Here is a 12,327-nt window from a genome sequence, read left to right on the forward strand (position 1 = left end):
TGCATCATGGATAGAAGAAGAAGAATGAAACGAGACAATGGACATCCAGGAAGTGCTCAATACATGCTCTCCATTATTATTAAATTGCTCATCAAGGAACTGTCCTATCAGTTGGGCTGTTTCTCCCATTATCCCAGCTCAGATACCCAGCATGATTTTGTCACAGTGCTTTAAGTCACATACACAGAATAATTAGGTAGTCTCCTCTCATTCATCCCGTCTCTACCCTCATGTGTAGACTCAGCAGAGTCAAAGCCACATCTAGCTCAGAGGACTCTGTGTTTCAGGGTCTCATCTCTGGTCCTTTGCTGACGTCTCATGTGTCCAGGCTATCATGGGTGGAGCCATAGAGAAGCAAGGTCACAAGGTTTCAGGTAAGTTACACTTCCTTATCAAACACAAGAACTATCCGAGTCACATTCTTGTGGGCTCTCACCCTCCATGGTAAACATTTTACTGACCACCGGGGATTCTTTCTAAGAGAAATTCTAGTTGATCTTCTCATGATGTGCATTGTGGAGTCTGAAGTCAGTGTCACATCCAGTAGTCTTAAGTCATGGTCAAGTCCTGTTTAGTCAGCCGGGGTTTTAATAGATAAGCGAATGTGATACGTTAGGGAGAGAAAAGGCTTTGGAGAAAGACAGACCTCAAGCCAAGTCTTGGGTCAGCTGGAAAGTCACTCTGACACTGGAAAAGCCATAGTTTCTTCCTCTTTAAGAGGTACATAATGTTGCTTTGGCATCTAAAAAAGGGAAAAAATTAAGAGCCCTTAGCGAAGCTTCTGGTGTGTAACACTGCCGTAAACTGGAGCATTATGCTCAGGATGACAGCGGCAGGCACCAAGATGCCAAGTGCCTGGGCCAGCAAGGGACTCGTCATGGCGCTCCAGGGAGTAAGTGGCCACCCTGAGTGAACATCATATGGTTGGCTAATGGTTGAGAGGGGAAACACAGGAGAAAGGGAGATGGAGCAAATGGAGTGGCTTGGCTTACACAGAACTGCAGACCTAAGGAGGTGGCACCCCAGGAGAGAAGGCAGATGGTGGGGGATGGGCAGGCACAATGTAGGCAATAGAAAACCACTAGAGAGTCCTAAGCAGGGGAGTGACAGGGCCAGATGTGTCTTTAACGAGGTAAGAGGCCTCTAGCAGCAGTGTGGGAGGCTGAGCTGATGGCTTTCTACTCATATCAGCTAGGCCAGCTGGAGGACTGATTATTGATTAGCAAAGTGTAGGACCCAAAGTGGCTCTCAGTACCACTAACTGCTGATTGATGGAGTAAAATTGAAAGGGGGGAAGCGTGTGCAGTGCCCAGGAGATATGTTACTCTTTTTGAGTTATATGATTCATAGCTGCCATCTGTCTTTTTATACTTTCAGGTTTTTTCTACACCTCAGGACAATCACTGCCCTCAAATACTTCAAATACAACGGTTATTTTGAATTTCATATCATGGAACATATAAGTCTGGAAAGAAATGCATAGATTTAAAACAATGACATATAATTAAAAGTTCCTTGCAAACAGATTAGACGGCATCATGGTAGCAGTTTGCACAAAAATGCATGTATAGTGCAGTAGTAGACAGATTTCTGAAACATACAAATGTCAGAAATTGCAAAGGAAAGACCATTTGTATTAGTTACTGCTGGACAAGCTCCCACAGCTACTTAGGGTTGAAAGCAGAGTGGCAAAATACCAGGTATGTAATCATTCAGTCAAAATACATGTGTGATGTCTTAAATAAGGCTTAGGATTTTCATGCCCTACTTTTGAAGATCCTCTATAAAATAGGAGGTTTCACACACCAGTCTACAAGTGGCTTAATATCAAAGTCAATCACACAGTTCTATGAATCCTTCTCTGCCATGATGGTTATGTTCTGAAATGCTTCCCCCAAGATATCTAAAACATTATTCTTATTGTTGTTCCAATAGAAGTATTAGAAAGGAAAGCCAGCAAAAACCAGAATATTTCTTTCCCCTTACTTGGTTTCTTCTGTAGTATTTCAATCACTGCAGCTAAACAGCACTCAGGGCCTTTAAACTGGCAATAGAAGATAAAGCTAGCAGGGTTTTAAGCTCGAGTGCCCTAAAAACAAAAGTGAAAGCAAACAAAAAAATTGTCTCATTGAATTTTACTGAACTTACAGTGGAGTTGGAGATGATGTGATTTTTTTCATGCTGTATTTTGATCATTTCACAGCCTGTAAATTCCTTCATAAAAGAGTTGAAAGATGGAAGAGAGAGCATATATATTTAACTTAACAAGGTATCTCATGGGAAGTGGCCAAGTCCAAGATTTTAAGGAATAAGAGGCCTGGAAAAAACCCTTAACTTTGCAAAGAATTGAATGCTCTTCCCCACCACCACTGTCTGGGAACTTCTGTCAAAACTTCAGGCTTCTACCTGTACCTGTACGCATTCTGCACACCGTGTCAGGTCTCTCTACCCTGCACCTTTCTTCTATACTCACTTCCCTTTTACAGTGTTTAGCATAACTTTCATGACATAATTAGATGTGTAAGTATGTGTTTGTTTCCTGTGATACCATCAGTTCCACTGAGACAAGGGGCTGCGTGAATCTCATTCACTGAGATTTCCCCAAGTAGCCAGAATGATGCCCAGCTCAGAGAAGGTGCATGGTAAATATCTGCTGAATGGAGGGAAACCCACCCTTAGCTCAGCTGTTCGCACTCTCGAGGAGGACTGAGGGCTGGCGCTGGAGTCAGAGCTCTGCTTCCTGACCCCCTTCCAGCTGGGCAGACACAGGCCACCTGCACAGGACACCCATGTGAGTGGCCCTCTGGATGATGAAGTGGGCAGCTCCTCTCCCAAGATGTCCCGTGCATCATCCCCCATTGCAATGTCCTATCTCTGTGACCTCATGCAAAGGAATGGGTCGCAGATTTATTGTCTTCATTTTCTTTCCCACAAAGATTCTTTTTAAATACTTCTGGTCTTCTCAGCATCCTATATCCCTGTATCTAGCTCCTCTGCCGGCCTCACAATGACAAATAAGGCAAAGCTGTGACAGCGGCAAAGACAGCCCCAGAGAGAAGGGCAAATACGAGGCAATAACACCATCTGCACTGATGGGTCCTGCACCGCCTAACTGCTTTGACCTTGCCTCCTCCTGGTCCACTCCTGGGACATTTCTGAACACTCACCAGTGTCTTCACAGTGTGAGGCAATATGATTCTTTCATTGCCAGAAAATAACGTGCTGTTAAAGTTATGTCGTGAAAGGAACATATAAGGTGCAATAAGAATAACATCCCCAACCATCTGCAACCAAGGTTTCAGCAGCAGTTAAGGAACCCCTTTGCTTGCCCTGTCTTTTGTTAATGCTGTTTTTTTTTCAGCAAGGTCTTTCTCAACTTACTTAAATTGTGGCTGGAAAGTGGAGGCCATGCTGAGCCTCTGAAGGAGGACGGGGGAAGTTGTGACACAGCTCCATCTGGCCCATGTACGTGGAAAAATGCTTCATGAACACATTTTATGATGTTGACAATACTGATGTTTTAAAAATTGTGGTATGCCTAGAAATACCTAAAGTGAAAATACCTAAATTAGAAATACCTAATTTGAAAATTGCATTCAGAGATAACAATCAGCTTTTAAAGACACACAATTAATTTTTAATAATGTAAGTGGAGTTTCTGTAGTTCACTGATTAGGAGACTCATGATTCAGTGGATTTTTCTGGGTAAGTAGAGGGGAATCCAAATATCCAAAATCACCAGCTGTTCATTTTCTATACAACCATAGGAAATCCTTCCATGCCTTAGTCTAAAAAGTGTTTTATTTTCTTTGCTACCTGATGGCATGACAGAGTCAGAGGGCCTACTGACCAACAAGTAATTTGTTTTTAGATCAATATTTTCACTTGAAAATATTTTCCTACCAAACCAGTAAGAGGAATCAATGGGTAATGCCCAATTATTTGTGTAAAGTTACATAGATCAATGCCCTGAAGAGATTTATATTTGACACATGAACAGGAAAAAAGCTTCTCATGAGAATTTTGAGTAAAAAAATAATACTGAAAGACTGAGGCTAAATTTCTGAAATACTCAGGAACCTTCTATTTACACAGCATCTGAAAAGCCGGGGAGAAGGGGGCATGGACAGATCACAGAATTACTGTAAGGGAACTGGGAAGTGACATGGGATGTAACTAGCAAGAAGAACTAACTACCTATGGTGCATTTCAAAAAAAAAATGCAATTACCTGGCCTCATCTGACTAAGAATAATGAAGTAGCACAGCACAGAGGTGAGTTGTATAGGTTTTAAGGTCAGACAGATATAGCTTGACTCCTGCTGTACTACAAAGTTGCTGTATAACTCTGGGGTAGTTACTTAATTAAATTCTAGTTGCCTCTAGGATTAAAATGGTACCATGTATAAATCACTGTGCACATTGCTTGGTATACAGAGAATGCCCAATAAATATGTTTTAAAAATAAATATGAAATAACTTCATAAATAATTTTGTTATTTATATTTAAACATTCTTTCAATTACCAACATAAAATATACTTAAGACAAATTAGTACCAACTTATTTGCCATCATAAACTGAACGAAGACAGCTTGCACTTTAGAAGGACAGTTGAGTACATAGCTAAACATTTATGTCTATGGATCCTCTAATCTCTGAGTTAAAATTAGATTTCCAAAGAAGCACACTTCTAGATTATAGTACTTTAATTTCCATAGACAATCCCTTCAAACAAACACTATTTATTTTTTTTTTAAGTTTTTTTTTTTTTTTAAAGATAAAAGGAGGGAAACATTAACAGACATACAACATTTTACAACATATCACAAGCACAATACAGACAATACAGAGTTACAAACAAAGTGGTAGGGAATTAACAATGGTGGTTGTATTACATATTGATATTTTCAAAGTGGCTTCTCATGAAAACAGATATAGACATGCAATACTGGTCAACCAAAGACTCATTGACAGTTTCTTTCAGCATAGAAATAGAAGACAGAAGAACAACCATGTTAACTATCCTGTATATACATACATACAAAATTTCTCCTTCTTTCCCTTCTCTTTTCCCACATCCCAGAAGCCCTTTACTCTTCAGTGGTTTCCTATCATTTCACAGTGTCTATCATACCTCCGAGTTTAAATTAACTCTTTCAAGTTTTACACTAGTGACACATTGCGGTGCTTGCACATGTATGTTTGATTTATTTCACTTATGAGTATGGTCTCTAGTTGTGACCATTTAAATATAAAGGCCTCGAGTTTATCTTTCTTTATAGCTGAGTAATATTCCATTATATAAAAGTACCACAATTTTCTTATCCAATTCTCGGTGGATGGACATTTGGGTTGCTTCCACATTTTAGCAATTACAAATTGTGCTGCTATGAACATAGGTGCACATATATCACTGTGATATGATGTTTTTAGATCTAGAAAATACCCAGCAGGGGGATAGCTGGGTTGAATGGGACCTCTAAACCTAGTTTTCGGAGGAATCTCCAAACTGATTTCCACAGTGGTTTCACCAGTCTGCATTCCCACCAGCAGTGGAGAAGGGTTCCTGCTTCTCCACAGCCTTGCCAGCATTTGCTATTGGTTGATTTCTTAATTCTAGCCATTCTTACTGGGGTAAGGTGGAATCTTAGTGTTGTTTTAATTTGCATTTCTCGAATGACTAATGATGTTGAACATTTTCTCATATATTTATTTGCCATTTGTATCGCCTTGTCTGAGAAATGTGTATTCATCTCAGCTGCCCATTTTTGGACTGGGTCTTTGAATTTGGAGGGGCTGAAATTTTTTAATTCTTTATATGTTCTAGATAGAAGCCCTTTGTCTGAGGGACAATCAGCTAAAATTTTTTCCAAGTAACAAACACTATTTAATATTGTGTCACTGATTTAGTTGGTTCATGGCCCTAAGAACTGGTCATATTCAAAACATCTCTGTGTTCTTTTTAAATCTACATTTCAGTGTAACTCAGTATTTTCACTTCTAGGAATCTATTCTAGAAACATATAGAAAATTACCCATGGGCTGCTTTGTGGGAAAGGGATAATTCAGGAGGCTGAGACTGTTCAAACTCTATCCATTCCCAAGAAGGGCCTGTTTCACTACTGGCCACTGACCACTGGTCAGGTTCCAGGACCTAGGCTCTTGCAAGGTTCTGGTAGAGTAGTAATGAAGCCTTTAGATAACCAGGCGTAGATGAATTTCCCTCAATGGCAAAGTATTATTCCTACTATCACATATTGCCGAAAGAATGAAACACATCTCATGCAGTATGGCTGGTAGAGGGTCTTTGGAACCTTGCACCTGTTTTCATTTGAATCTCACCCCATGAGCTATTACCCTTCACTAATTTTACGCTGAATTCTCTCATTATAATAAATTATAATCATAACAACAACAACATCTGAGTCCTTTGAACTCTCCTTTGGAAATCATCAAGCTTAAAAGCAGTCTTGAAACCTCTTCCCAAACACATTTTTGCAAATTAACTTATTATACCTTACTATTTTATACTGAAACACTGAAAATGACCTAAATGTTGAGCAGATAAACAGTTCCATAAATCTGGTTGATAAACTGAAAATGAATGAAATATCATTTAAAGTAATATTTTTGCATATTTATCATGACATTAGGAAACTGTGTGAAAGCAGGACACTTGGCTATCCAGAACATATCAACTCAAGTATGGAAAAAAATCCATATCCATATAGAAAGAAAGACTGGAAGGAAATACACCTGTATATGTTATTAATGGCTACTGATCAACTGTGAGATTTTGAGGTATTGTTTATTCATTTTTCTATATTTCCATATTTGATATATTATGTATTCACTTTCCCATATCTTTATGACTTTTTTCTCAGAACAAATTATTTTTATTCAATTACTTTATATATCTTATAGCAAAAGTTAAAACATGTTTGGAAGAATTCTGATGACACAGAAAGAACACAGCTTAAAAATCAAAGTTCTTTTCTCCTCACAAGTTTTCCTGCAACTGGACATCATACTGACAATAGCTATTAAGTATTTAAATAAAATTTTCCACTGTTTTCTGTAAATTAATAAAAAAGGCATACATAAAAATGATTTATTTTGTTTCAGGTTTTACAGAAATAGGATCATATTCTGTGGCTTTCTCCTTTCAATAATATATTTGGACATTGTCCACATAATTCATATGTCACTTTAAAATGACATGTATATATTGAATTAATGTTTATTAATTCATTTCCATATTGCCAGATTTTTTAGATTGTTTCTAATTTTTTATTGTTATCATAATGGTGCCTAAAAGTTCCTGTATGTATATCAAAGTTCCTTGAAAAGTACTTTTGTAAGAGTCCTAGGAATAAAAATAATGGATTACATGTTATAATATTTAAATTTTCATAAAGATTGACAAACTGCTCTCCAAAAGCTTGTTTATTTTCATTTCCAGTATAGCTGCAAGAGTGATCATTTGCCATATTCCTACCAACACTGGATAAATCTTTTCAACTTTTTCTAATTAAATATGAAAATGAAAACGACAGTATGTCACTTTACCGAATTGAACATCTTTTCATTATTCTACCCATTGATCACTTTGTCCCTTTAATGTGTGAAGTAGCCACCCACATCTTTTATGTATTTTTCAAATTATCTTTCCTATTGATTCTCAGTTCTCTACACTGTGCACATTTTAACATTGACAGCATTTTCTATCAGTTTATCATTGTTTTCAACTGGATGACGCCTTTCTTTGCATAAAGTTTTAAATTTCTATGTTAAGTGTGTCATTTAAAAAATGTTTCCACATTTCATGTCTTGCTTAAAAAGGCTCTCTCAGGTCAGAGATATAGCTCAGTGGCACAAGCACCTGCCTGGCAAGCACAAGGTCCTGAGTTCAATTCCCAGTACCTAAAAAAAAAAAAAAAAAGAAGCCAGAAAAAGGCTCTCTCTATTCCAAACTTTTAAACTATTTTCTAATGGTTTTATTATCAGAAAAAATTAAATACACACAGTTTAAATTATTCTCAATTACACTGTTCAATGTAGTTTTTTAAAATTCACAGAATTAAGACTTAAAAATTTGGGCTAAGAAGTACGTCTATCTCTTTTGATAAAATGACAGGCTCCTTTACCCTGACTGTGTTTCTTACTTTTCCCTTGTGACCAGGAAGCTCTGAGTCTATTTTTGTTACCTTTTTTTCTCTTTTATTACTTGGTTTTTTAGCCTGGGGTTGTGTTTCTCAGTGGCCTTTCCTGAAAACTATTTCAGATCTTTTCTGAAATCAGAAACTGAGCTGCGGGTATAGCTCAGTGGCTCAGGGCCTGCCTGGCAAGTACAAGGTTCTAAGATTGATTCCAGGTACCAAAAAAAGTGAGCAAACAATACATACATTAGACAGTGATCAAATAACTAGACTATGAGTAAATATCAATAAAACCTATTACATCTAATTTAAATATTTTCAGGTCATTCTTTTCTTCCCTGTTGTACTGTGAATTTCTAGGCTGCTAGAACTAACCAGAATTCAGATAATGACTTATTGTCCTCTGAGCTCTAATTATTAAGCTACAAATCCGTTTACTTTACTTTGAGTCCTTCAAGGGAAGAGGTTGTTCTAATTGCATCCAACTCACCTATGCCTTAAAGTAAGCACTCAAGAAGTAGTTGAATGAGTGACGCAGAAAAATAAACTCACATTAGAAATCTAATTAAAGGAAAGAGCCAGGGCTTGTCCTACTGCTGGCCTACGCTGAATCTCCCACAGTAATGGCAGTCACGGAGCAGAGGACACTGAGCCACTACAACTCACCAGCATCATCATAAGCATGGAATCACTAAGGGAAGGAGGCACGGAATCAGAGGTTAGCCTGCTCCAAGCCTGACTGTAGAGCTCAGAGGTAAAGTATTTGCCTAGCAATGCAGGAAAAAAAAAAGTTTGCAACAAGTGTTACAACAGCGCCGTGTGTTATCTAAGCAATTAAAATAAACCAAACCTCACATTCCCAAGAAATCCAATTATTTGAGATTTAACTGCAATCTTAATGCCTGATTTCTGCAGCTTAGCCAGCTAGATGACAGGACAAAGTACAATGAAAACTAGATTTTACTTAAATTAGAAATTCAAACCCATGAAATATATGCAAAGCTAAAACTCTTTATTAAAATTTATCCTTTAACAACACTGATTTTGAAATGCAAGGAGGCCTTAGATGTCACAGTCAGATTGGAAGTAGAAAAGTCCTGAATACATTTAAAATGAGCTTTCGGTTTTGTTTTTCTAATCCACATCCTCCTAATAATCCAGTTCCATTTACATGAGATTTTAGACAGGAATCTCCTCTAACCTAAGGTGGGTTACAGAACAAACAAGGTCTCTCCCTCAGGGATTTTAGTCTCTTGATGATGGACGGATGAAGAACAACACACATCTCACAGCAGCCAGCCCAGCATCTCCTCACACGGGCAGCAGGGACACTGGTGGCGGCAGTAATGGAGAGAGAATTGCAGGAGATCAAGACACGCTGGAGGCAGCCACCAGATGTGGCTACCTCATGAGCCTCTATAATTTGTTACTGGCAATTAAGAAGTCATCCAAGTTCCACAAGAGACTCGGGGGAGATGGGTCCTTAGGTGAAGCCTGTTCTAGCAGAAAGGGAAGGCATCTCTCACCCTGGAGAAATGGGTTGGTCTCGCTGTTTTATTATGTAGCCACCGACATACCTTAGTCCCAAGTACTTTGTACGCACTCATTGTCACGTGTGCCCCAAACCATCAGAGGGTTACGACCTTTCTTCATCCAACAGGTATTTGCTGAGGACCCTCTATTACCACACACCTTGCCAGTGTTGAGGAGTTGGGGTCGGAGGACAGGCAGGACTGCGTGGATGAGGGGCCAAGAGACGCCACATGCAGAAATCCTTAGGCAACTAAGGGGAAGGTCCCTGAAGACACAATATTCAGTTAAGGGCTAAAGAAAAGACAGAGGTCAACAAGACGAAGAAATGGGGCTGTGTGGAAAGAATGGGACCAGACTTAATTCATTTAGGCTGCTATCAAAAATACTTTATATTGCTTATTTGTAAACAACAAAATTTGTTTCTCAGAGTTCTGGAGGCTGGGAAGTCTAAGAGCAAGGGGTCAGCAGACTCCATGTCTCCTGAGGGCTTACTTCTCCTAGACAGCGCTTCTATGTGTCCTCATGCAGCAGCAGAGAGAAAGAAGCTCCCTTAGGCCTCTTAACAGAGCACTAATATCATTGATAAGAGCAACACCTCCTGGAACCCTCACCTCTTATTACAAGACTTTGGGGGTTAGGATTCAACACAGGAATTTAGGGTCGGGGGACACACCACATTGAGACTTAAGAAGACAGACATGTCAGGTAAGGGACGTTCCTAAACAGAGGGCCCTGCAAGAGTGAGTCACTGTGGTGTGGGAGAGCTCCTCAGACCAGGCCTCACCTCAGACCACCATACTTAGCCATGAACTCACCAGCAGACTAATCCTCTGGTAAGTGGCACACACTGTGATTCAATCACCGCCCCAAAACCCCACCTATGAGCACGTGAGACTGAGGGGACAGCTAGACGTAAACCGTAATGTTCTCTGCACCTGAAATACCTCATTACCCTTAATTCTACCTCCACGGAAACAGCCACTCTCCCTACACGTTTTACTGTGCTATTATGCCAGCCTTTCAAACATCGACCAGACAGAATGGTCCAGACAACTGCTGAATTCCACCGCCTAACTTCAGCAGTAAGTGATGTGTGGCCAACCTGGTTTCCTCTTGCAGTGCACACCCATTCTGCTCACTGCCACCCTGGGGTGTTTTGAAGGAACTCTCAGATAATGCATTTGATAATTTGGATCTTAAATGTTCCCTCAGAGTCCTTCCATCACAGATTTGGTCCCAGACTTGGTGCCTTTGGAAGGTGGTAGAAACTTAAAGAGGTAGGGCCTAGTGGAAGGTCTACTAATCACTGGGGACATACCCCTGGAGGGGACAGTGGGACCCGGGCCCTTTCCTCTTCCTCACTTTCTACAGCTACAAGGTGAGAAGCTTTGCCATATACACCTGCCAAAACTCCAAAACTGAGGCCAAATAAACTTCAGGTCTGCAATCCTACCATTCTGGGAGGCTGAGGCAAGAGGATCGTAAATTCTAGCACAGCCTGGGAAATTTAGTGACTATTTTAGTGAGAACCTGTCTCAGAGTAAAAAGGTAGAAGTAGGGGCTGGAGTGTAGCTCAGTATGAAGGCTCTGGAGTCATTTCACAGTGCCAAAAGCTAACCACGAATTTCATATATGTGACTCATATTTCATTTCATTTATGTGTATTTTGAAAAGACAAGTTTTAAAAATACTACAAGCACAAACTATTAACAGATTCCTTAATATCATCAAATAGCCAATGTTCACATTTTCCAGGTTAGCTGCAGAACATATCTGATGTGCTTGTATGAATTAAGATCCAAAATTAGAGCCGTATTTTAGAATTGGTTGATATGTGTGGTTTTGGTAACCTGTACTCTTCCACTGCACGTCCTTTATTCCTCCCAAAGAGTTTTTTCCCTTTGTTTTTGTAATTTTGTTGTTGCTATTATTGATTGAATTCTCTGCTTTCCCCATAAAGTTCCTCAGAGTCTGACTTACCCCACAAGTGCTACTTAACATACTTTGCTGTACTCTTTTGTATTTCCGGTAAATTAGTACTTAAATCTAGAAGCTAAATCAGCTCCATTTTTCCTCTAAGACTAGTTAGCAGCTACTTTGTGTATACTTCTGTCAGTACAGTTCATCACATCTGGTTGTCTTTCAATTGATCATCGTCTTCAGCCACTGATTCATTATATGCCACAAAAAGCTGCCACTGTATTTTAATCATTCCTCCCTTATTAGGTTGATTATTTTTATAAAGAGAAACTTCCCTCTAATCAACTGTTGTTTGTTGGAATTCTTTCTAAACCTAGAGTATATAGTAAGTCCTAGACTTAAGAAAGAGTTCTGTTCCAGGAGAACACTCGTAAATGGGATTCATTTGTAGCCAACAAAGTCAATCTTATACTATACATGTGTGAATCCTATACAGCAACCCAGTGAAAGCTGACAACTCTAACTTCGTAAGCTGGGGACTTACTGTATTCTTCGAGGGTGTCCATCAAATTACTGGGTTTTCTGTGTGGTTATGCCGCTAGTAGGCTGTCCAACTACTTTCACCTGTTTAATTTCACTTTTTAGTTCTGAGATATCATCTTTTAAAATTTAATGTTAATGTAGAATTGTACACATTGCACGTGAAACACTTGA

At 39.2% G+C, this 12,327-nt stretch overlaps 1 long non-coding RNA gene across 1 annotated transcript; it reads left to right on the top strand.

Annotated features, from left to right (window-relative positions):
- Positions 1-239: 239 nt before the first annotated feature.
- LOC102026248 lies at positions 240-6,801 on the top strand. The gene is made up of 3 exons (XR_261483.1): positions 240-374; positions 3,362-3,465; positions 6,655-6,801. It is a non-coding gene; the product is annotated as an uncharacterized LOC102026248 (long non-coding RNA).
- The last annotated feature ends 5,526 nt before the right edge of the window (positions 6,802-12,327 follow it).

The sequence above is a fragment of the Chinchilla lanigera genome, unplaced genomic scaffold, assembly GCF_000276665.1.
Source record: "Chinchilla lanigera isolate Chin_1 unplaced genomic scaffold, ChiLan1.0 scaffold00030, whole genome shotgun sequence".
Classification (NCBI taxonomy): Eukaryota; Metazoa; Chordata; class Mammalia; order Rodentia; family Chinchillidae; genus Chinchilla; species Chinchilla lanigera.